The 25,798-nt window shown below is 36.1% G+C and overlaps 1 protein-coding gene and 1 pseudogene across 8 annotated transcripts in view; one reads left to right on the top strand and one right to left on the bottom strand.

Annotated features, from left to right (window-relative positions):
- ANKS1B (ankyrin repeat and sterile alpha motif domain containing 1B) overlaps window positions 1-25,798 on the bottom strand; it is a 1,038,970-nt gene that overhangs the window by 709,104 nt on the left and 304,068 nt on the right. The window lies entirely within an intron of this gene.
- LOC129516776 (39S ribosomal protein L40, mitochondrial-like) lies at window positions 1,611-4,613 on the top strand (annotated as a pseudogene).

Raw genomic sequence — 25,798 nt, 5'->3', positions numbered from 1 at the left:
AATTTTGGGATGGAGTTCTTTAGGTTTTCTATTTAGAGTATCATGTCAGCAGCAAATACTGAAAGCCTGACTTCTTTCTTGCTGATCTGGATTCCTTTTACTTCTTTTCATTGTCTGGTTGCTGAGGCTAAGACTTCCAGGACTATGTTAAATAGTAATAGTGATAGTGGACATCCCTATCTTAGTCCCGACTGTAGAGAAAAGCTCTCAGTTTTTACCATTGAAGAGGATATTAGCTATGGATCTTTTGTATATGGCCTATATGGCCTTTATGATGTTGGGGCATGTTCCATCTAATCCTACTTCATTGAGGGTTTTCATCAAGAATGGATGCTGCATTTTCTCAAATGCTTTTTCTTCATCTATTGAGAGGATCATATATTTCTAATTCTTTATTAATGTGGTGTATCATATTGATTGATTATTGAATATTGCATACCAGGAATAAATCCCACTTGATCATGGTGAATAATTTGTTAATGCACTGTTGAGTTCAATTTGCTAGCATTTTGTTGACAATTTGTGCATCCATGTTCATCAGGGATATTGGTCTGTAATTCTTTTTGGTGGGATCTTTGGGTTTGAGATCAAGGTAATGTTGGCCTCAAAGAAGGGGTTTGGAAGTTTTCCTTCCATTTCTGTTTTTTGAAATAGTTTCAGAAGGATAGGTATTAACTCTTCAAATGTCTGGTAGAAGTCCCCTGAAAGCCATCTGGCCCTGGGTTTTTGTTTGCTGGGAGATTTTTGATGACTGATTCAATTTCTTTGCTAGTTATGTGTCTGTTCAAACTTTCTATTTCTTCCTGTTTCAACTTTAGTAGTTTGTATATTTCTAGGAATTTGTCCATTTCTTCCAGATTGCCCAGTTTGTTGGCATATGCTTTTTCATAATATTCTCTTATGATTATTTGTATTTCTATGGTGTTGGTTGTGATCTCTCCTCTTTTGTTCATAATTTTATTTGGGACTTTCTCTTTTGATAAGTCTAGCTAGAGGTATCAATTTTATTAATTCTTTCAAAGAACCGGAGCAGCCCAGGTGGCTCAGCGGTTTAGCACTGCCTTCGGCTCAGGGCCTGATCCTGGAGTCCTGGGATTGAGTCCCACATCAGGCTCCCTGCATGGAGCCTGCTTTTCCCTCTGCCTGTGTCTCTGCCTTTCTCTCAAATCTTTAAAAAAAAAATTCTTTCAAAGAACCCGTAGTTTCACTTATCTGTTCTACTGGTTTTTTGTTTCCATATTGTTTAACTTTGCTCTAATCTTTATTATTTCCCTTCTTCTGGCCATGATAAACTTCTTAAATGCCATATCTAAAAAAATGTAACAGAGACAATATTTTGGAAATATTAAACCAATGTATGCTTCCATTGCCCCTGAATTATGATGCCTTGCATTTCCCTACATATTTTATCCTATAATCTATCAGATAAGATTAGAGAAATCTCCGGACAGTGAGGCAGATTCCTCATCTTCCCGGGCACAAACAAAAAACATTTCAGACTCTCCTTAATGAAATGCTAGGTCAGAACCTCTGCACTCATTTCCAGAGGGACCATGGATGCTCTGGAAACTTGACAGGCACAGATTAGGAACATCCAACAGTGAGCTTCATCACTGACCTGGAAATTCATTCCCATGAGATCAGAACCTCTACAAAAGAAGGTAAATTCTGAAAAAGACTAAGCAGTGAAGGACCATTTGAAAAAGAGGGTCTGTTGGCTGGAAAAGGCTGGAGAGCTAATTTCCACTGAAGATTTTATCATCCCTGTGAAGTTCTTGGATAAAGTAAGACAGCGGCCTCAGGTAGAGCTCGCTTTTGAGAAGAGTCAGAGGAGAGCTCTGCTTCTGAAAACATAGTCCTGGTAGAAGCAGCAAGAGCACAAAATGGAGAAGGATGCCATGAGATCTGTGTTTGAGGCTCAACAGGAAGCTCTGTTGGAGCTGTGACTCATATCCTAGGGGCTCCATGTGAAGGCCATCAAGCAGGATCCCAGTTTACCAGTCTGTTCCCCTTTGAGAGAAAAGGGTCAGATTACATGCCACCAGCGTCCAACTACCAGCCCCCTGAAGGCAGGTACTAGACATCACCAAGGGGTACACACAGTGGAGTTTAAGAGACAGATCTCCAGGTAGTTGTCCTCAGATCACACTTGCCCTTGGAAGTCAAAATGGCCAGGGTTCAAGCTTGTTTTTCACAGAATCATGCATGCTATTAATAAATATAAATTTAACCAAGAAAAGAAAAGCTATGTACAGAATGGTATTGCCCAGTGTGTTAGAAACAGTTCAGAGAGGGATCTGAGCAGAGAAGACAGATTGCTCTCATAAATCTGCCACAGTTGTAGTTGAACAGCATGGAGAACCAGAAAACCCTTTAAAATATGAATGAAATATAGCTAAAATTTAAATTAGTGAAATACCTGCTTAAAGTCACTATGTTATTAATTTGAATTAAGATACATTAGACTCCAGAGACTGTTTTATCCTTCTCCTTTACAAGATCTTATAGCAGCTCCAACTACCTGTTCTAAAAAGTTGAAAGCTTTTCATCTAGTGTTCACCTGTCCCAAGATTTCCAACTCCATCCCTCTTCTCCACGCAACATAACACAACATACATACTTCTTGTCTCTTTAATTAACTATTTCTCACTTCTGTGCCCTTGCTTCTGCCAGCCAGGATCCTTTGATTAGGTCATATCCATCACTAGTTTCAAAACTTAACGAAATTGCTTAAATTATCCCTCAATGAAGTATAATTTACCTTTCTGTAATACAACTTGGCAATCTATACAAAAGCCTTAAAGAAGATAATAACTTCTGTCCAGCAATTCAAATATTTCTGAGTAAATATAATCAAAGATACAGTGATTTATGCTTAAAAGTGTTAATCAGTACAAAATTTATAGCAGTAAACTGGAAACAATCTAAATGAATGTGTGGTTCTGAATCAGGAAAAGAGTGAAAATAAGAATCTCAATAGGGGAGGGTTATGTAATCATCCAGGTACATTCTTATAATGAAATATTATGCAACCATTAAAGCATTTATTCACATAGGAATATGTTCAAGATACAATGTTAAGTGAAAAAATGTATAGTATGTATTTCATTAAGATTCCAATTTTGAGTATATATGAAAATTGTATGTTTATGTACATTATTAATAAGAAAAATGCATAGAAATGTTAACCTAGTCATTCATCCTTCAGTAATTCATTCATTTCAAACAGACACACATATTTATCATCTAACTTCTTTCAACAAGACGGTACTTACCATATGCAGCTGATAGTCTAGTGAGAAAAATAAATTTACAAGTAACTAAAACAAAATGTCATTTATATACTCAATTTTTTGGATTGTTTTTTAAGATTTTATTTATTTATTTGACAGAGAGAGAGAGTGAGCAAGTACATGTGCACAAGCAGAGGGGAGAGGGAGAAACAGGCCCCCGTTGAGCAGAGAGCCTGACTCAGGGTTCGATCTCAGGGACCCCAGGTCATGACCTGACCAAAGGTGGATGCTTACTTAACACGCTGAGCCCCCCAGGCGCCCCTTTTGTTCATTTCTTTTCGGTCTCCGTTATAACTGCCAACTCTATGATGGTAGAGAACCTGTTTGTCATGTTTATCACTGTAATCCCAGCATCCACTACAGAGCCCAGGAGCATCAATATTTCATGAATGCGGGTGAAGCCCAAAGACTAAATGGGAGCATATTAGTATGAGGACCTAAAACAATTTAAGAAGTTTGAACATTTTTTTTAGGGCAATTATCACTTAAAATAAGGCCTGAAAGGATGAGTAAAAATAAAAGCTGCTTCAGGTAGAAAATGGATAAAGGTAAAAGGAAAAGTGTTAGCTGAATTCATAGCAGTAAACTAGTTATTTTGGGTAAATGTTTATAGTCAATTTCTTTTTCACATTTTCTTCAATAAGCATGTATTTTTGTGGTAATCACAGAAACAATATTCTGAGCAAAAGAGATTTAAAATCTCTGACCTCTTGGAGATCACCTTCTAACTTTGAATTTTTTCTGCACTTAACATACAATACTGAACAAATTATTGCAAATTGTATGTTGTGCTCCAGGAATATCCTTTATTTCCTCCTAAACTTTAACTCTTTTTAGGTCAATTATAAATTTTTTCTTTTTTTATATATATCTTCCATAGCAGTGGTACTATATTGTGTACCCAATATGTATTTAAAAGCTGATTCAATAATATATAAGATATAAATAGTAATAGAACACACAAAACCCATAATTCTAATTTTATTATCTAATGGCTAGTGACTATTCTAATGACTTTGCAGAACTAGTCCCAGAGGGATCAAAGAGAACTATTAAATTTCCCTTTAGATAACTTTGTTGAAGAAATCTCATTTGATATCAGTACTGTGAAAATAAATACGGAACACTTCATTTAAAGTAAAAGTTAGGAAGCCCTGAAGGGGTACCACTTCCTGTAAAAAGCATACCTGGTATTCCCCAACAGGAAGACGCTTTCTCTACACAGCCCAGAGGAGAAAGAAAAAATTTCTCCTTGCTCCACAGAGTGCATCCAATGAGAAACCACCACACTTAGCCAATGAGATGCCATCACCAACTTGAAATCTTCTAAAGAGCCCCTCCCAACCTCCTTGTTTCCTCCATAAAACTAAAAGCCCCTCTCTGTTCTCTGAACTTGCCTACAATTTGCCATAGTTTGCTTTTCCTGAATTGGAATTCCTCTGCTCGGCCCTAATAAACTCCTTTCACTGGCAAAATAGCTCATTTTTTTTGCATTTAGTTGTTTTTGTTTTTTTTTTAAGATCACAATATTTTATTCTTGAATTGGAATAAAACTTAATGTTATTTATCATCCTAAAATCTCAAAAACAGATGTTGTGATTTCTTTCCAGGATTAAGAGGAAGAAAAAAATATTCTGATGGTCAAAGTTACCATGACTACAGTTTTCAGATACATAAGTGTTATTTTCATAACTTTTTGTTGGTTAAAATAATAATCTTATAAATAAAATCTTTTTTGGTTAATCTTCCTTTCATACTGCAACAAAATGCTTAAAATTACTCAGCAATCCAACAACAAGTACCTTCTAGAAGTAATTATTTTTCCATAGTGTGGCGAACTCTTGAGGGAGTAAAAGTGTCCCACCTCTAAAACATTTAGGATTGCTTAATATTTTAAGTCAATATTAAGTCATGTTAAAATCATAAGTCCCTCAGCCTTGTTCTCTCCATTCTCAAGGGTAAGGAATAATTTTCAGCTTTACTATTCCATGACCAAACTGGAAGGGTTGCACAAATTTGACAGGACTTGTCAGGGAGAAGGAGGCACCATGCAGTCCTAGTCAAAGCCAGTGGGTCTTGTTCCCTCACACAAATGAAATACAGATCCTCATATTTATGATGACCTTTCATAAATAGAGCAAATAATGTATATAGTTATTTAAATTAACACTCAAATGAATTGCAAATGGATTCACATTTTCAAAAAACTCTGTGAATAAGTAGAGCATGTTATTATACTTTAAGACTGGCCCTCTGTTCATACTAATATAATGATGACTTTACTACTAGGAGCAGGATTTTTTCTATCTGAGAGATCTTAGCCCTGTTCATTTTAGCAAAACTGTAGGATTAGAACTACCTTACTGAATGATCTAAAGCAAAGAAAATGTTCTTTATTACAACTAGAAACATGTGAATATGATTGCTAAAAGTATTAGTTTGAAGTAAATGATACTGTGATGACAAAGCACCAAATGGAGAAAAACTTTTTTTATGGATTCAAAGATCCAACTATATGTTTTTTTTTCCACTATATACTTTTTTATATTTTTATTGGAGTTCGATTTGCCAACGTAGTGTAACACCCAGTGCTCATCCCATCAAGTGCCCCCCTCAATGCTCGTTACCCAGTCACCCCATCCCCCCGCCCACCTCCCCTTCCACTACCCCTTGTTTGTTTCCCAGAGGTAGGTGTCTGTCATGTTCTGTCACCATGTCTGATATTTCCCACTCATTTTCTCTCCTTTCCCCTTTAATCCCCTTCACTATTTTTTATATTTCCCAAATGAATGAAGCTATATGATGTTTGTCCTTCTCCTACTGACTTATTTCACTCAGCATAATACCCTCCAGTCCCATCCATGTCGAAGCAAATGGTGGGTATTTGTCATTTCTAATGGCTGAGTAACATTCTATTGTATATATAGACCACACCATTTTTATCCATTCATCTTTCGATGGACACTGAGGCTCCTTCCACAGTTTGGCTATTGTGGACATTGCTACTATAAACATTGTGGTGCAGGTGTTGGGGGGAAACTATTTACTCACTACTGAGTGGAGAGGGAATTTCATTCCATTGTCTGTCCCACAATTCAAAGAGAGTGTTTGATCTAGTGTCTAGTGTCTGAACAGAGATCAGAAACAAAAAAGAAGTGAAAAAAATTTATTTTTCTTTTTATCTTTGGCCAGAAATTAGGGAAGAGCTTTTGTAATATAAACTACCAAAAGTTAGGGATTGATAGGAAGAGTTGGGGCAGGGGGAAGATGAGGATGTTAATGAAGAAAAAGGATAATAGGCTATAAAAGTCCTCAGAAGGTGAAACGGCATTATAATAATCAAAGAAAACATTAACTGTGGTTGTCAAAGACCAAATAGATAACAGAAGCCAGAATTTTGCAAATCAGAATTTGTCTTAATTGAAAAATGTTTGAAATTCAGAAGGCCAGTAAGACAATTTATGAAGACTACCTAAAATCATCTCATTAATGAAATAGTTAAGCATCAAAAAGAAACAGATGTCCTTTGCAGTAAATACCACACTGTAGCAATAATTCTCTTAAAATACTTAAGAATTCTTCTCATGCAAACACTAGCACATTAATAAAAAAAACACTAATTGACTTCGACAAATGATCCTTAGTTAAAGCAATTCGAACAATCAAGAAGGAATTATAAAACATGAAATGCTAAACTAGTAGCAGACAACTTTTACACTTAGTTTTATTTGTTAAATGAAGCAAAATGCATATATTGCTTCAAAGAATATTTCAAGAAATATATCACTCAGATTAGGATGTGATGATAACATTTAAATTCCATAAAAACTTTTTTATGAGGAAACTGCCTACCCTGACATTTCCTGAAGTTAAAAAAGAAAGCATTCTTATACATAATATCTAATCTCTTTTTAGTCCTTTCCAGCTTACAAAGTGCCTACATACATACCATCATTTATGCTAACAACCAGCTGCACGCTGGGTATTATTTATCTCCGTCTTCACAGAGAGGCAGCACAGAACACAGGCTTTGGTGCTCTGTCACTGAATAGTTTGTGACTGAGCAAATTCCTTAAATTTCCTTAATCTCGTTTTCCTCATGTATAAAATAGGGTTTTGTCTCATAGGGTTGTTATAAAGATTAAATGGATAAATAACTGCGAAGGGCTTAGAACAAGTGACACACATAGTAACAGAGTTACTACGATTACTAGAGATTAAATTGAAGGTGAAAACTGGCCTAATGCTACAGAGTTAATAATAATAAATTTGAATAATTCAAATTCTAATATTTTACATAAAATCCAATGATTTTAAGGTAGCCTTAAGCCAACCCAAGTTAAGTAATGTACTATTTTTTCTGGAAAGATCATAGATTTTGGTGAAGACTTGGCTCAAACATGAGCCCCACCACTTGGGCAAGTCACATAACAATCAGCCTCAAATTTATGTATCTGTGAAATAGAGGCATTAATACCTAACTCATACAGTCATGTGATGATTAGATAAGACAACTCAATGAAATCCAAATGGAAGGACTTTATAAACTGAAAATTGACTCTCTGAAATGTTTGGCTTTGTTGTAAATATTTTAAATTAAGAGGTCCCAAAGCCTATAATTTACAGTTGCCAACACAACATAGGACATACAACTGGAAGGACCTTAACAGATTTGTTCCCTATTTGCAATAGATACAACTGTTTTCGAGAAACTAATGAGCATCTACTCTGGTCTTAATAGAAAATTGTATAGAAGCTAGTGTATTTTAAAAATTCTTTTCCTGGGCAGCCCTGGTGGCTCAGCGGTTTAGCGCCTCCTTCAGCCCAGGGCCTGTTCCTGGAGAACCAGGATCAAGTCCCACGTCAGGCTCCCTGCATGGAGCCTGTTTCTCCCTCTGCCTGTGCCTTTACCTCTCTCTCTCTCTTTCTCTCTCTGTGTGTCTCACATGAATAAATAAATAAAATCTTCAAAAAAATTCTTTTCTTAGCAAAAAATAAAAATTGAGATAAATATCTCATTTTAAATGCTGATATATGCAAAATGCATTTTTCAGAAAATGAGAATGCTTATCAATATTATGTATAAAGTTATTTTAGAAAATACAAAACTAATTATGTTCAATTTAACAAATTAGTACTGCCATAGTCTAGCTAAGTATTCCAAGATTGTTCCTTTAATTATTGAAGAGCTTCAGAGCAAGTCTCCCTAAAATGTGCAACTTTTGAGCTGAAGGCAATTGAGACCTTGCAGGCTAAAAGAAATTTTTGCCTCTCCCTTAACTACTTAGCAGAGTAAGGGGGGTCTTTCCCAGAATTAGAGTTATTACTAGGGATAAATTTTATCTGGATGGCACATCTGGATGGCAGGCCAAATAGCTAATTACAAACATCTGCTGTGAATTGTCATCCTTTCCTTTAAGCCTGAAGCCCCTATCTCATTCCTTAGCCTACGTGGTATATATACCTCATTTTACCTTTCTGTTTTTGAAAATTTCATGCTTGTGAGGTTCTTATTCATATTAAATTATAAAATTTTATTTTCTCTTGTCTGCCTCATGTCAATTTAATTCTTAGACCAACTGGAAGAACCTTTAAAAGGTAAACTAAAAAAAAAAAAATGTTTCCCTACACTATATGATCCCACACATTAACTCATATTAAAGGACAAGGTTTCAAGTAAATCTACCTGGATTATAAAATATCCCTATGTGACACCTTTTAACACTTTTAGGATAAAGCACATATGCTATGTGTATATATTTGGCATACATCTTTTATTGTGTTGAAAGTCATAAGCATGTAATCTTTTAATTCTACCACTAAATTAATCTTATAAAACTTTCTCACCAACTTTTTAAGTTATAGCATACATTTTTATAGCACACATTTTTATAAGTGTCAATGATCAATGCAGTTTGATTGTTTGATAAATGTTTATGACATCAATTTAAAGAGATCTATGACATCTCTGTAATACAAGTTGCTGGGCTCCAAGGCTAGCTATGAAATATTATTAGAGCAGAAACTTTCTTGCCAAAACAAGTCTAAACTCTTTGACATGAATAAACATGCATGGTTATTTTTATTAAATGCAGGTATATTTGATTCTTAGCAATGCCATGACAAAGTAACACAAATTGGGTGGCTTAACAACAACAGAAATTTATCCTCTCACAGTTCTGAAGTCAAGGTGTCAGCAGAACCATACGTCCTCTAGAAACTTAAGGCAAAGATTCTTCTTTGTTTCTTCCTAATTTCACCCGTAGTCCTTGGTATTCCTTGGCTTGCAACTGCATTGCCTCAATCTCTGACTCTGTCAACACACAGACCTTTTTCTTGAATGTGTCTATGTGCTTTCCTCTTGTTACAAAAGCACAAGTCATATTGCCTTTAAGACCCATCTACTTCAGTACAACTTCACATTCACTAATTACATCTATAAAGACCTATTTCCAAATAAAGTCACATTCTGGAGATTACAATAGACCCAAATTTGGGGGGAATGCTAGCCAATTCAGTATAGTAGCTTTATATTTTATGTAAATTAAGTCTTTAAAGTATGATTCAGGGGGTACCTGCGTGGTTCAGTGGTTGAGTGTCTGCCTTTGACTCAGGTCATGATCCTGGAGTCCTGGAATAGAGTCCCACATTGGGCTCCCCACTGGGAGCCTGCTTCTTCCTCTGCCTGTGTCTCTGCCTCTCTCTGTGTGTCTCTCATGAAAAATAAATAAAATCTTTAAAAAAAAATAAAGTATGATACAGCTGTAAGATTGTGGGACCCCAAAAATGGAACTATGTCTAGCATAAAAATGCACATTATTTTCTCAAAATTTTCTCATAGATAAAACGTATATTATCAAATGTTATTCTATATACAAAAATGTCACTTCTGGGTCATGCTTTTAAACTTTACCCATGTAGATCTTTAAATAGCTAGATTACTTTGACCTCAGGACAGGGCAAAAAAGAGAAGTAAGAAAGCATCTATGCTGTTGGGATTAGACTGGAGAACAAGGACAAACCAGGAGAGGATACTGTTGTGCAAAGAATGGGATCATTCCCAGGAATAGAATTACTGGGTCATATGGTAAGTTTATGTTTAACTTAAAAAAAAAAAACACCAAACTATTTTACAGAACTCTCTGTGAAATTTTATATTCCTGCCAACAATGCATAAGTGTTCCAGTTTCTCCACAGTCTTGTTAACAATTAGTATTGTCTTTTCTATTGTATCCCTCAATGACTAATGATGTACCAGAGAGCCTGCTAGATAGTAAGTTTTTATTAAAAAAAAAAAGTAAACAACACATAATCTCTGCCCTTAACACATTTAATGTCAGAATGAGAGAAGTGATTATTACAACAGCACATTAAGTGAACACAAGCCATTAAATCATACTTTTTACTAAACAGTAAACTTTTAGGAAACTTGAACATACTCCCTTAAAAACAGTGGGTTTTCTGGAGACTTGACTAAACAAAGCTTAAGATTATATTCCAATTATAGCCTGCCAAGTATTTCTTCTATATATTTCTGATCTTTAAAGCAATCATGTAAGACATTCTCTCAACTACTTCATTTTCTTTAAAAGGTTTATGCAGTGGTATGGAGTGAAAATAATACTGCACTTAAGTTTCTTCAGGGAAAAATGACCGTTATTATTTTAAGAGAATTTCCAGAAAGTTGATTTCTACAATAATAGATTTTTTCTGGTGAATGGTATCAATCGTTTTGGCTAGACCTTTAAAAATGTCAAATGGCTTATATAAAATGGGAGAATGAGGCAGATGATAGAACACTTCTGTTAAATAAAACTGAATAATTCTACACTTCTTGGCCTCTGATTTCCAGGCCATAGAAATGAGCTGCATACATGAATAATTTTTAACTAAATGTCAAATTACTTTTTCTTTTAATTCCTTCATATAGTTTACCTCTGAACCCAATATAAAATGAAATAGGGGCAAGGAAATGTGGATCTTTTGAATTATCTACAAAGTTGAAAGATATACTTAATGTCTCTACCAAGAAGTAAGAATTATAATCTAAGTCTTATATCTATAAGAACTCCATTATAGAAATGAAAGCTAAAATGCTGCCACATTCTATAGATAAAAAATATAATGTCACATCTTTAGAGAATAAAGGAAAACAAAACTGGGCATGTAGAGAGTTCCAAGTAAGAGAAAAATTATTTAATAGCAAGATTTATGGTTAAAGACACATTTTATTCATTTATCCATTAAGTACAATCAAGTTATTAGCCAAGCACTTGGTATAAAAATAACTCTCCAGGAGTGCGTGGGTGGGTCAGTTGGTTAATCATCTGCCTTCAGCTCAGGCCACAATTCCAGGGTCCTGGGATGGAGCCCCATGTTGGGTTCTCTGCTCAGCAGAGAGCCTGCTTCTCCCTCTCCCTCTGCCTGCTGCTCTCCCTGCTTGTGCTCTCTCTCTGTCAAATAAATTAAATCTTAAAAACAACAAACAAAAAAACACCTGTCTATTCTGGAACCCAGGGAAGGTAGCAGAGTAAGAAGATCCTAAGCTCACCTGTCCATGGATATACCTAGACAACACCCATATCATCTGTAAATAACCCAAAAAATGACCTGAAGATTGGCAGAATAGACTTTCCAAAGCTAAGTGCAGAGAAGAGGCCACACATAAGAGGGAGGGAAGGTGGAGACATAATTGGGAGCTAGAGGGACCCAGGGAATCATCCACGGGAGGGAAGGATGCTGTGGGCTCAGAGAGAGCAAACAAACAGACCCTCACAACAGGAACCTGCAAGGGGAAGGTGAAACCCCATGACATGTGGCTTTGAAAATCAGAGGGGCCTGATTTCCTGAGTTCTTACAATGAGCAGGGCTTAACACTTGAAACTTAAAAAATCAATGGGCTCAGCTTTGGGACAGCTAAAGGGTGAGAGAAACTTTGACTCCCCACCCTTAGAGGCAGCACAAGAAACAGCACCTGTGGAGAAACAGCATAGAAGCAGCAGTTTGAAAAGATCTCTAGGGAACAAGGAGGGAAATTTGTTTACTAGTTTCACAGCATGTGATGAAGAGGCTGGGATCATTGGGAAACTTCTCCAGGGGAAAAAAAAAGAGTTGGCAGGCATCATTTTCCTCCTTTGTCAGCCAGCTGAGATACACAAATACCTGGGAATGGTGTGAACACTTTGCCTTGCTAACAGTGCACTTCTGTGGATCCCTGCCTTCTAGCTCTGTGGCAGTTTTCTAAAATGGCTTCTGGTCCCCCTCTCACAGTAGACCTGCAGATACCTTGCTAATACCACACCCTACCCCTGTATGCTCCTGCAGACCTGTCCCCTCAATACTTCCTGTTTGCATGGATGGCCAGACCCCCAACAGGCGTCATTGCCATTCCAAAGTGATGCCTGCCCTAGGGAGAGGGGAAAATAACTACGCATGCCAGTGGAACTGTGGCCCCAGTGGTAGGCAGGGAATAGACATTGGGGTCTGACTGCAGTTCCTGCCCACCAATGAAAATTTCTCAAGGGACAACACAGGGAAAGTGCCCTGCAATTCCATGCTACTGCATCTTTGGCAAATGCCTAGTATGACTAAACTGAAGCCCAAGGCAGCCCCAGGTTGGACCACTAACAATACAGGGACCAAACCCTGCTCACAATAGGCAAAAGAGCCATTGCAGACAACTGGAATGATGACAAAAGTGGATCAGCCACAACATAAGGGTACATGCAGGGTATCTCCCCTGAAGAACCAGATTCTGATGAACATAAGACATTGCACCACAGGGCACTACGGAATCTCTTCTTTATAAGGCCATACTTTCAATAGCAGGATGTAACTGACTTGCCTAAAACGTAAAAACAGACACAGAGTTAGACAAAATAAGGACACAACAGAAGAATATGTCCCAAATCAAAGAAAAGGAAAAAAAATCAAAGCAAAAGAGCTAAACAAAATAAAGATACATAATACGCATAATAGAACATTTAAAGTAATGGTCATAAAGATACTCATTGAATGTAAGAAGAGTAGAAGACCTCAGTGAGAACTTTAACAAAGAGATAGAAAACATAAAGAACCAGAGATCAAGAACTCAAAAACTGAAATTAAAAATACACTATGTGAATTAAGTACTAGACTAGAGGAAGCAGGAGAATGGATCAGCAATCTGGACGGCAGAGTAATGGAAAGCAATCAAGTTGAACAAACTAGAGAAAAATAATAAATGAAAATACTTAGAGAATTCAGCAATACCATCCAGTGCAATAACATTGCATTATAGAAGAAGAATAAAAAGAAAAGTGGGCAAAAACATACTTGAAGAAATAATAGCTAGACACTTCTCAAATCTGAGTAAAGAAACAGAAATCCAGATCCAGGAGGTACAGAAAGCCCCAAGAAAATCAACCCAAGGAGATCCATACCAAGACAATTAGTAATTAAGAGGGCAAAAAAGTAACGATAAAGAGAGAATTTTAAAAGTAGCAAGAAAAAAGAAAATAGTTGCATACAAGGGAAACCCCATAAAGCTATTAGCTGATTTTTCAGCAGAAACTCTCCAAGCCAAAAGAGAGTAGCATGAAATATTCAAAGAGCTGAAAGAAAAAATCCTAGAAACAAGAATACTCTAAACGGAAGGAAATCAGTCAGAAAAGGAGAGATAGTTTCTCAGACAAATAATGCATGACCACTAAACAGAATTAAATGGGACTCTTTGAGTGGAAAGGAAAGACCATAAAAAGGAGGAAGAAAAGTAGGAAGTATAAAAGCAGTAAAATCAAGTATATCTTAAAAATCAGTGAAAGTATTCACAAAAGAAAAGAATGTAAAATATGACACTATATACCTAAAACTTGGGGGGAGAGGAGTAAAGAATAGGTTCAAACTTAAATGACCGTCAACTTACTATAAACTGCTGTAAGTAGAAGATGTCATATATAAACCTAATGGTAACCACAAATCAAAAGCCAGTAATAGATATGCAAAAATAAAGAAACCCAAGTATATCACTAAAGAAAGCCAGCAAGCCATGAGAGAAGAGATTTAGAGAAGAAAGGAACAGAAAACTATAAAACAACCATAAAACAAGTAATGAAATGAAAATAAACACATATCTATCAATAATTCCTTTGAGTATAAATGGGCCAAATGCTCCAATCAAAAGACATCAAGTGACAAAATGGATTTTAAAAGACCCATCTAGGGATACCTAGGTGACTCAGTTGGTTAAAGTTTCAACTCTTGATTCCAGATCAGGTCATGATCTCAGGGTTGTGAGATCAAGCCCTGCATTGGGCTCCATGCTGGGTATGAAGCCTGCTTGAGGTATTCTCTCTCTGTCTCTCTCTCTGTCTCTCTCTCTCTCTTTCTCTCTCTCTCTCCCTCTTCCTCCTCTCCCCCACTTCCTCTCTAAAAGTTAAAAAAAATTGAAAAAATGATCCATCTATATTTTGTTGACTTGAGACTGATTTCACAACAAAAGACACATGCAGATTGAAAGTGAGGGGATAGAAAAAGCATTTATCATGAAAATGGAAGTCAAAAAAGAGCCAGAGTAACAATACTTATACTGGAAAAAACAGACTTTAAAACAAAGACTGTAAAAAGAGACAAAGAAGAACACTAGATAATCATAAAGGGAGTCCAATCAGAAGATATAACAATTGTAAATATTTATGCACCCAATATGGGAGTACCTGAATACATTAAAGCACCTATAACAGGGCAGCCCCGGTGGCTCAGCGGTTTAGCACCGCCTTCAGCCCAGGGCATGACCCTGGAGACGGGGGATCGAGTCTCACATCGGGCTCCCTGCATGGAGCCTGCTTCTCCCTCTGCCTGTGTCTCTGCCTCTGCATGTGTGTGTGTGTCTCATAAATAAATAAATAAAATCTTTAAAAAAAATAAAACACCTATAGCAAACATAAAGGAAGTAATCAATAATAAAACAATAATAATAAAGGACTTTAAAACCCCAGTTACATCAGTGGATATGTCATCCAAACACCAAATCAATAAGGAAACAGTTGCTTTGAATGACACATTGGAACAAATGGATCTAACAAATATATTCAGAACATTCCATCCTAACATAGAATATACATTATTTTTAATTGGACATTATCTCTGATGAACATATGTGCAAAAATCATCAACAAAATATTAGCAAAGTAAACCCAACAATACATTTAAAAAATTACTCACCACAATCATGGGATTCATTCCTGGGATGTAAGGGTGCTTTGATATTGCAAATCAATCATCATGACACATCACATCAACAAGGATAAAGACCATATAATCATTTCAACAGGTGCAGAGAAGGAGGTTGACATAGTGCGATATCCATTTATGATAAGAGCCCTCAACAAGTAGATTTAGAGGGAATATACCCCCTAACATAATAAAGACCACATATGCAAAACCCACAGCTAACATCATACTCAAGGGTAAAACACAAAGCTTTTCCTCTAAGATCAGGAATAAGACAGGGATGTCCAATTTCACCACTTTTATTTAACAGAGTACTATGTTCCCAGCTACAGCTATCAGACAACAAAAAGAAGTAAAAGACATCCAAATTGGTAAAGAAGTAAAACTGCCAATACTTGCAGATGACATGATACTATATAGAGAAAACCCTAAAAACTCCACCAAAAAATTACTAAAACTGATCAATGAATTTGGTAAGGTTGCAGAACACAAAATCAATATACAAAAATCCACTGAATTTCTATACACTAATACTGAAGCAGCAGAAAGAGAAGTTAAGAAAATAATAGCATTTACAATTGCACCAAAAATAATAAAATACATGGAATAAACTTAACCAAGGAGGTGAAAGACCTGTACTTTGAAAACTATAAAACAATGATGAAAGAAATTGAAGACAGGATAAAAAATGGAATGGCATCCCATGCTCATAGATTGGAAGAACAAAATTGTTAAAACATTTATATTATCCAAAGCAATCTACAGAGAATAAGTGCAATTCTTATCGAAATGCCAATAGTGTTCTTCACAGAACTAGAACAAATAACACTACAATTTGTATGGAACTATAAAAGACCTTGAATAGCCAAAGCAATCTTGAAAAAGAAACAAAACTGGAGATACCACAATCCCAGATTTCAAGATACACTACAAAGCTGTAGTAATCAAAACAATATGGTACTGGCACTAAAACAGAGACATGGATCAATGGAACAGAATAGAGACCAGAAATAAACCCATGATTATATGGCCAATTAGTCTTTGACAAAGGAGGCAAGAATATGAAATGGAAAAAAAGTCTCTTCAGCAAATGATATTGGGAAAACTGGACAGTGATATGCACAACAATGAAACAACTACTTTCTTACATCATACACAAAAATAAACTCATAATGGATGAAAGACCTAAATGTGAGACTACAAGTCATAAAAATCCTAGAAGAGAGCCCAGGCTGTAATTTCTCTGACATTGGCTATAGCAATATCCTTCTAGATATGTCTTCTGAGGCAAGGGAAACAAAAGCAAAAATAAACTATTCAGACTGCATCAAAATAAAAAGCTTTTGCCCAGCAAGGGGAATAATCAAAAAAACTAAAATACAATCTGGGGTATGGAAGAAGATATTTGCAAATGACATATCCAATAAAAGTTTAGTAACCCAAATATGTAAAGAACCGATATAACTCAACACACAAGGACAAACATTCGGATTTAAAATGGGCAGAAGACATGAACAGATATATCTCCAAAGACATACAGATGACCAACAGGCACATGAAAAGATGCTCAACATCCCTCATCATAAGGGAAATACAAATCAAAACCATAATGATATAGCATAGCACCTCACATCTGCCAGAACAGCTAAAATCAACAACACAAGAAACAAGTATTGGCAGAGAAAAAGCTATGTGGAGAAAAGAAATGCTTGTGCACTGGTGGTAGGAATGCAAATTGGTGCAGCCACCATAAATAAAACAGTATGGAGGTTCCTCAAAAAATTAAAAAGAGAACTACCAGAGATCTAGTAATTCCACTACTGGGCATTTACCCAAATAATATGAAAAAACTAATTTGAAAACATATATGCACCCCCTATGGTTACTGCAGGGTATTTACAATGGTAAATTATGGAAGCAGCTCAAGTATCCATCAATAGAAGAATGGATAAAGAAGATGTGATGTTTATCTATAGTGGAATATTACTCAGCCATAAAAAGAAAACAAATCTTGCTATTTGCAACATGGATTGATCTATAGAGTATAATGCTAAACAAAGTAAGTCAGTCAGATAAAGACAAATACCATGAATTTATTAATATGTGGAATTTAAGAAATAAAACAAATGAACAAAGAAAAAAAGACAAACCAAGAAACAAGATCTTAACTACAGAGAACAAACTGATGGTTACCACAGAGGAGATAGATGGGGAGACGGAAGAGGGGTGAAATAGGTGATGGTAATTAGAGAGTACACTTAACATGATAAGCACTGAGCAACATTATAGAATTGTTGAATTACTCTATTGTAGGCCTGAATCTAATATAACACTGTATGTTAACTACAATTATTTTTTTAAAAAATAAAAGTAAAATAATCCTCTTTTTCTTCAAAGTGTATACAGTAAAGAGATAATTGTGAAAACAATTAATATATAGTTCTTTAAGAGGAGCTAACATTTACTGAGCACAAACCATTGACCTAATATCATATTTACATATATTACCTCATTCAATCCTTACAATAAACCTAGCAGGTCAATACCATTAATATTCCCAATTCTCTAGATAAGGAAACAAGCTCTAGGTATCACTTGTACACGGTTACTCACACCGTCTCTAACTATATCAATTGGCCTATATCCCTAACCACTGAGGTAGCTATACTGCCTTTTATCACTGCAATAAATGTAGGGAATGCTAACAACAACAGGAAAACAAACAAACAGCAGGCACAACAGAAGAGAGTGCTGACTTATCAGAGAGAATCAAAAAAGTCTTCATAGCCTATGCCCTGAAAATGAACACATACTTTTGGATTAGAGAGACAGTGAAGGCATTCTAGGTTGAGAGTAAACACCCATAAGGGCAGTAAAGGTTCAGGGAGGTAACAAGAACTAATGGTTGTATTAGCTTCCTATGGCTGCTGCAAAAAATCACTACAGGGCAGCCTGGGTGGTTCAGCGGTTTAGCGCCGCCTTCAGCCCAGGGCATGATGCTGGAGACCTGGGACTGAGTCCCATGTTGGGCTCCCTGCATGGAGCCTGCCTCTCTCTCTGCCTGTGTCTCTACCTCTCTCTCTCTCTCTTTCTCATGAATAAATAAATAAAATATTTTTAAAAATCACTACAAACTTGGTGGCTTAAAAGAAGAGAAATTTATTTTCTCACAGTTCTAGAGGCCAAGAATCTGAAATCAGTATCAACTAAGTAAAAACTGAGGCAGCAGCAGAGCCATGAACCCTTCAGAGACTCCAGGGAGAATTCATTCCTTGCCTCTTCCAGCCTCTGGTTGCTGCTAGATTTCCTTGGCTTGTGGCCATATCACTCCAATTTTTAAGGGCAGTATCTTGAAATTTCTCTGTGTCTGTAAAATCTGTCTCCCTCTTAAAAAGATGCATGTGATTGCATTTAAGGCCCACCCAGATAATGCAAGATAACCTATCTCAAGATTCTTAACTTAATTACATATGGAAATACCTCTTTTTCTAAACAAGGTAATAGTTACAGTTTCCAAGAATAGGGACCTGGTATCTTTGGTGTTCATTTTTCAGCCTAACACAATAATGAATGAGTTGTTTACCCAGGCTGGTGGAGATGGAAAGGACACAGCAAGCATGGAGAGCATGAGAGGTGTCGCAAGTGGAAGTAAAAGAGCAGAAAGAAGCAGGTAGACAGGTGAGCAGGGAACAGACTGGCTACAGAAAAGTTTAGATTTTATCCTATAGGTGAGCACTACTGAAGTGCTTTGACTGGCAGCAGGATACTGTGATATTTGCATGTTAGAGAATATTGAAGAGAGATTAGCAGAAGGGAGGAGATTAAGACTTAACAATTATTATAAAACTAGATACATAGATCAAAAGAACAGAAAACTCAGAAATGAACCCACAACTATATGGTCAATTAATTGTCAATGAAGCAGGAAAGAATATCCAATGAAAAAAAAAATAGTCCCTTCAACAAACAATGGTGGGAAAACTGGACATTCACATGCAGATGAATGAACCTGGACCACTTGCTTACACCGACACAAAAAAATAAATTCAAAATGGATGAAAGATCTAAATGTGAGACAGGAAACCATCAAAATCCTAGGGGAGAACACAGCAACGTCTCTGACCTTGGCCATTGCAACTTCTTACTAGACATGTCTCTGGAGGCAAGAGAAACAAAAGCAAAACTCAACTATTGAAACTACATAAACATAAAAAAAAAAGTCAACAAAGCTAAGAGGCAACCTGTGAAAGAGGAGAAGATATCTGCAAATGACTTATCAGATTAAACGAGAGTATCCAAAATCTATAAAGAACTTATCAAACTCTACACCAAAAATGCCAAATAACCCAGTTAAGAAATGGGCAGAAGACATGCATAGACACTTATCCAAAGAAGACATCCAGGTGGCTAATGGACCCATGAAAAGATGCTCGACATCACTCATCATCAGGGGAATGAAAATCAAAACCATGATAAGACACCACCTCACACTTGTCAGAATGGCTAAAACAACACTGGGAACAACAGATGTTGGTGAGGATGTGGAGAAAGAGGAACCCTCTTGCGCCGCTGGTGGGAATGTGAATGGGTACAGCCACTCTGGAAAACAGCATGGAGGTTCCTTAAAAAAAAATTAAAAATAGAACTACTCCATGATCCCACAACTGCACTACTCAGTATTTTCCCAAAGGATACAAAAATACAGATTCAAAGGGGTACATGCATCCCAATGTCTGTAGCAGCATTATCAACAATATTCAAACTTATAGAAAGGGCCCAAATGTCCACTGACTGATGAATGGATAAAGAAGAGGTGGTATGTATGTATGTATGTGTATGTACATATTACTCAGCCATACTCTGTTTTTACGTCTGACTAAACATTTAATTAGAGTATGAAATGCTTCATGTAGGAAGGTTCTCAAAAATTCAATATAGCTTGTAATTTCTCTGGCAAAAAAGAAACAAGTAAAAATATTTTTTTTATTTATAATTGGCCTGGGGTATCATTTTTACATACAAAAGATTAAATTTTTCTTCCTCTGAACCAAATTTCTAGAACCCTCTATTCATCATCATAAATTTTCTCCCAGAGTTCAAAAATCCTTTCAGAAAGAAGAGAGAAAATGGTTATTTTCCTTCTATAGGATATAGATGAATCTTTGGTATAAATCATGTGAATTTATATTGAATAACTGGGTGGTTTATTCATTCTAAGTGTGCTCAGCTCAAAGCATTTTTATGTGCACTGTAATTTGTCTTGAAGATGTAGTAGTAGCATTCTACTACTGTTCTTTTTCTATTTCCAGACCTGAAAACTTTTGGATCTTTGTTCTTTTGTATTAGCTTTGATCATTTCATTATATTTATCCTTAACATTTCAAGACTTTCTCCACAATGGAAAGGCTGGGCAATACATTATAATATCTGACTCACTGTATCTTGTACACTTGGGCTGAAGATGTATTTAGTTCTAATCACTCTTTCTCCTCCTTTGGCTCCTGTAACACTTATCTTTTTTGGTTCCTTCCTTAACTGCTGGACTGCATGACCTTTCTTTATCTTTTAGTCCTTAAATGTTAATATTCTCTTCGATTCTATCTTATGGTTTCAACTATTTTCTACCTAGATATCCTGAAACTAATATTACACTATATGTTAACTGACTGGAATGTAAATAAATTGTTTAAAAAATAAAATTGGAAAAAGAAAAAGGGGACATTTAACAATTATTCAGGAAGAAGAGGATGGGATGGTTTAAGATACGAATATGACTATTATTGACTGAATGCAGAGAAAAAGACAAGAGGGTAATTTAGGGTAACTCCTAAACATCCAGTTTGGGCAAGTGGGTAGATGCTATGGAAGGTAAGTGAGGATAGGAAATACTGGGCGAGGTGGAGGGGTAAGATGAGCTTGGCTTTGGACCTGCTGAGTTAGATGTGTCTGTGTGACAACCAAATTGAGATGCCAGTAGACAACTGGATATATAAGCCTGGGGTACAAGAGAAAGACTTCAAAATTTAGTTGTGGATATCTACATTTGGAAATTAGAAATTTAGAAGAATTAGGAGTCATGGGTCATGAGTATCATTAAACTATCAAATGGTCAAGAACTCAATTTTAGTAGAAGTTACTTGGATTGCTAGTCCAATGTGTTTCAAGGCACATTGATTTTTATGCTATCACAAATGCTTCACTTTGGTCATTGTTGAGTTCTGGCCATCTATATTGTATCTAATTAGTTAAATTTCTTTAGATACTGACTGTACCATTTTGGAAAATTATCTTATTAAAGTCTACATCAGAGGAAACAGAACATTCAGTGTTCTATTTATGACAGATGATATGTACTTAGGGTCCTGGTGCTAGAGACCTTACAAATGCTGAAAGAACTACCAGTCCTAACAGGCTTTGAAAATGAAAAATTATTACCCATATGAATCCTCTCAGGAATGGATGATGAAAAATTACCATAGCCTGGTGGTTCTTAAATTTTTCCTATCCTATGACTGCCCAAGTCCTACGTCATTTCTCTTACAAAACCAAATCACATAATTGTAGTGTTTCTGTGCTGCTGGGAAGGGACAAAAGAGATTATCATCTTTATGAGAGTACAGGATTCACTCAGTAAATGTTGTTGGAAAAGGAGCACCAGGCAGAGACAGACAACAAAAAAGCTACAGGAAAATGAGAGATTTTGAGGATTCGACAAGCAGGGAGCTCTGTGGTCAAGAAAATCACTGTTCTGGGCCAGAGATTCCTGTTCTGAGATCCAAGTCTCAGCCATTTGCCCCAGGGGACATCAGTCACTCATGTCAAGATGCACAGTAAACTCAGAAGGATTTCAAAACTTAATGGAGTCAAAAATTGCTTCTAAGTAGGTTTTCTTAAACTAATCTAAATTTCAGTTTAAGAAAATCGAAGGAATTGTAACCCACCAAATTCTCTACTTACATCTCCAGCCCTATTTTTATCACTTCTATTTTTCAAGTACAAAATCCTTTGTCTCAATAGAAATGACTTACTATTTCCTGTAAGATATAAGACTTCCTTCTAACCTTCTTGTGTCCCTCTCCCTCTGTCTGAAATGTCTTTCAAGTTCAGTCTTCAGTTTCGGTTCTACTTAATTCTGGTAAATTTGCTAGTAACTTGTCAGCCACCAGTTATAAGGCCTCTTCAATATTTGTGCCATAACTATAAAATCTAGAACTCAGCAAATGATGTCCTACATTTCCTTTACGTACCTGTTCTATGCCTCTAACTAGACTAAAAGCCCTTTTGGATGGAGTCAGTATATATCTTACCGTAGTTCTAATGTCCAATAGGTCTCAATAGATGAGGACAATAAAGATCACCTAGAGAGTCCAAAATATATCTCGGCCCTTTATTCTAGCCTATGAAGATGATGTTTTTACCAAACTTTTTATTGTATAAACTTTTTCAATTAAAATCTCCACCTCTGGGCAGCCCCGGTGGCCCAGCGGTTTAGCGCCGCCTGCAGCCCGGGGTGTGATCCTGGAGACCAGGGATTGAGTCCCACGTCGGGCTCCCTGCATGGAGCCTGCTTCTTCCTTCCTCTGCCTGTGTCTCTGCCTCTCTCTCTCTCTCTCTCTCTCATGAAAAAAACAGATAAAATCTTTAAAAAATAAATAAAAAATAAAATCTCCACCTCTTTTTTACCAATACAATTTTATTTTCATAAGTGAGACTTCCTTGCTGTATTTCCTTTAGAAGCAACTCTATCTCTCAAATTTTAACACCACCTGGGAAAAAAAAGATCATTTTCCAGAATGAGATTGTATCTTTAGCTTGATTTTCACAGTATCTCATTATATTAATGCATTTAGGAAAAGCAGAAGAGTAACTAAGAGATTGCTTTCTGTGGTATTTTACAAGTACAATTTGCTTTACACACAAAAAAATAATGCATCCTAATTTGAAAAATTAATTTGTAAGATTCAATCTTTTTATATCAGAGATGTCAGCTGGGTACAAACTTGTGGCAATGAAGGAAAACAGAAAACAGGGGTTTTTATTATAGAAGTGTTTTCAAGGAAGTCAAGAATATTAACGATTATGCCTTTAGATCCCACAGCTTAACTAAAGTTTTATCAGCAAATGCAATAAAATCTGAATCAGAAGGTATCTATAAGATAATCTAGCTCAGGAATTCACAAATGGTGTTCCAAAATAGTTTCACTACAAAAGTCTCTGTCTTACCTAAGCTTAGGAAAATCTGCTTGTTTTCTTCTCTGTTTTAGAGATGCATATCATTCATACATATCAAACTCCAAGAAGGTTACAGGAAAGAAATTTCTTCAATTTCAGAAATAGATTTGACCATGGAGCATTTATACCAGTAATGTCACCTAACAGACTAGAAATCAGAACTAGTCATCACACCATTTAGGAAATGTTGACCTCGTACAATACTTTTATTTTACAAATTTTTTTTTAAATGAGAGTCATAGCAGTTAAATAACTGTTGAGGTAAGTGAAACACTATGGAGAGCAACAGAGCTGACCCAAACTCAGGCCTCTTAACTCCACAGTTCCTTCCTGCCTCATTTGGTATATATACATAAAACACATCTGGTACAACCATCACTTTGCAATTGAAAGTTTCTCCATCATTGCTAACATGCCAGTTTTTTAAAAGCACATGCTAATATGTATTGCAAGCATATCCAGAGTTTCTCTATTACCCCACCTAAATTTCTTTAACTGTCTCCTTGTTTATAAAATTAACAAGGTTAAATCTGAGAGCAAATAAACTGAGGCCTTTGTGATATGTGCAACAGCACCAGCAGCCCCTGAGACTGGGTTTGAGGTATGCTGGTCTCAGATAAAATCCTGGATGAATTGTCCTACAACTAAGTTCCTATGAAATTATATTTAATCCCATTTTGAGTTTTAAAAAAAACAATGATAGAATCAGCTTTAATGGAGGCATTAGAAACAGAATTCTTGATTTGTTAATACGCAAGAAAAAAAATGAATTCAGAAGGAAGGTTTCTATGATTGGAGAAGTCATGCATCACACTTAATGTATGTCCCAGGAATTTATTATTTAAAGCAAGATTAGTGAAGTATCAGTCTGTGAAATTCTACAAGAGATTCATTTCATAACTTAACTGATACTCCTATCATTAGTAACTTAATTTTTCACACATGATAAGTTCTCACTTAAATGTTATGAATGTCTAAACCAATTGTATTTCAGCAGCGTGATAAATATTCTATATATTTAGTATTCATGATATTCATTTAAACAGGATGAGTAGAACAAATTTGTCAGTTTGAAAAAACTGCCAGTGGTATTTAGCTGGATTTTGGGGAACATGATCTGAAATCTAATAGCTCCTTTTCTTAAGCATAAAATAATGTAAGTCATAAATGTATGCATTAAAAAATACAGAACTGATAAAATTCATATTAAGTAAGAATAACTTTTGTTTTATTTATTTATTTAAGCTCTACATCCAGTGTGAGGCTTGATCTCAGGAATCTGAAATCAAGAATCGCATGTTGGGCAGCCCGGGTGGCTCAGCAGTTTGGTGCTGCCTTCGGTCCAGGGTGTAATCCTGGAGACCTGGGATTGAGTCCCGCATTGGGCTCCCTGCATGTGGCCTGCTTCTCCCTCTGCCTCTCTCTCTCTCTCTCTCTCTCTCTCTCTCTCTGTGTGTGTCTCTCATGAGTAAATAAAATCTTAAAAAAAAAAAAAAAAAGAGTCGCATGTTCTACTCACTAAGCCAGCCAGACCCCACTCCCCCTTGGAATAACATTCATTTTAATGAAGGTAAGAGATTTCTGATATATTTCTATTTGACATAGTTTTATGTCACAACAATGACCCATGACTTTTTCAAGAACACCTACTACTACAAAACAGTAGTTAATACATCTAAGACTCATGGTATGCTGGATACAGTTCTAAATACTTTCTGATACAGTCATTCATTTAATTCTCAGAACAGTCTATGAGGTAGTACTATGACTACTATCTTCACTTTACAGAGATTTAAAACTAAGGCATAGAGAGTTTTAGTAATTTACCCAAAGTCACACAGCCAATAAGCAACAAATACAGATGGGATTTGAATCCTACAAATCTAGCTCCAGCATCTGTAATGTTGGAACACTTGCTATATGACAAGCACTCTGGTTCATTGTCTGTTTTACCTTATTTCACTATGCTGGTTTAACTTTATTTTTAGGATAAGATCAACTGTAAACTTCTTTCTCTGTCATTTACACATCTGCAAGACACATGGCTGCGTTACTGAATGTAT

Source organism: Nyctereutes procyonoides, unplaced genomic scaffold, assembly GCF_905146905.1.
Source record: "Nyctereutes procyonoides isolate TBG_1078 unplaced genomic scaffold, NYPRO_anot_genome, whole genome shotgun sequence".
NCBI classification, from domain to species: Eukaryota; Metazoa; Chordata; class Mammalia; order Carnivora; family Canidae; genus Nyctereutes; species Nyctereutes procyonoides.
The sequence above is the reverse complement of the archived record's forward strand: the minus strand, read 5'-3'. Positions and strand labels throughout refer to the sequence as shown.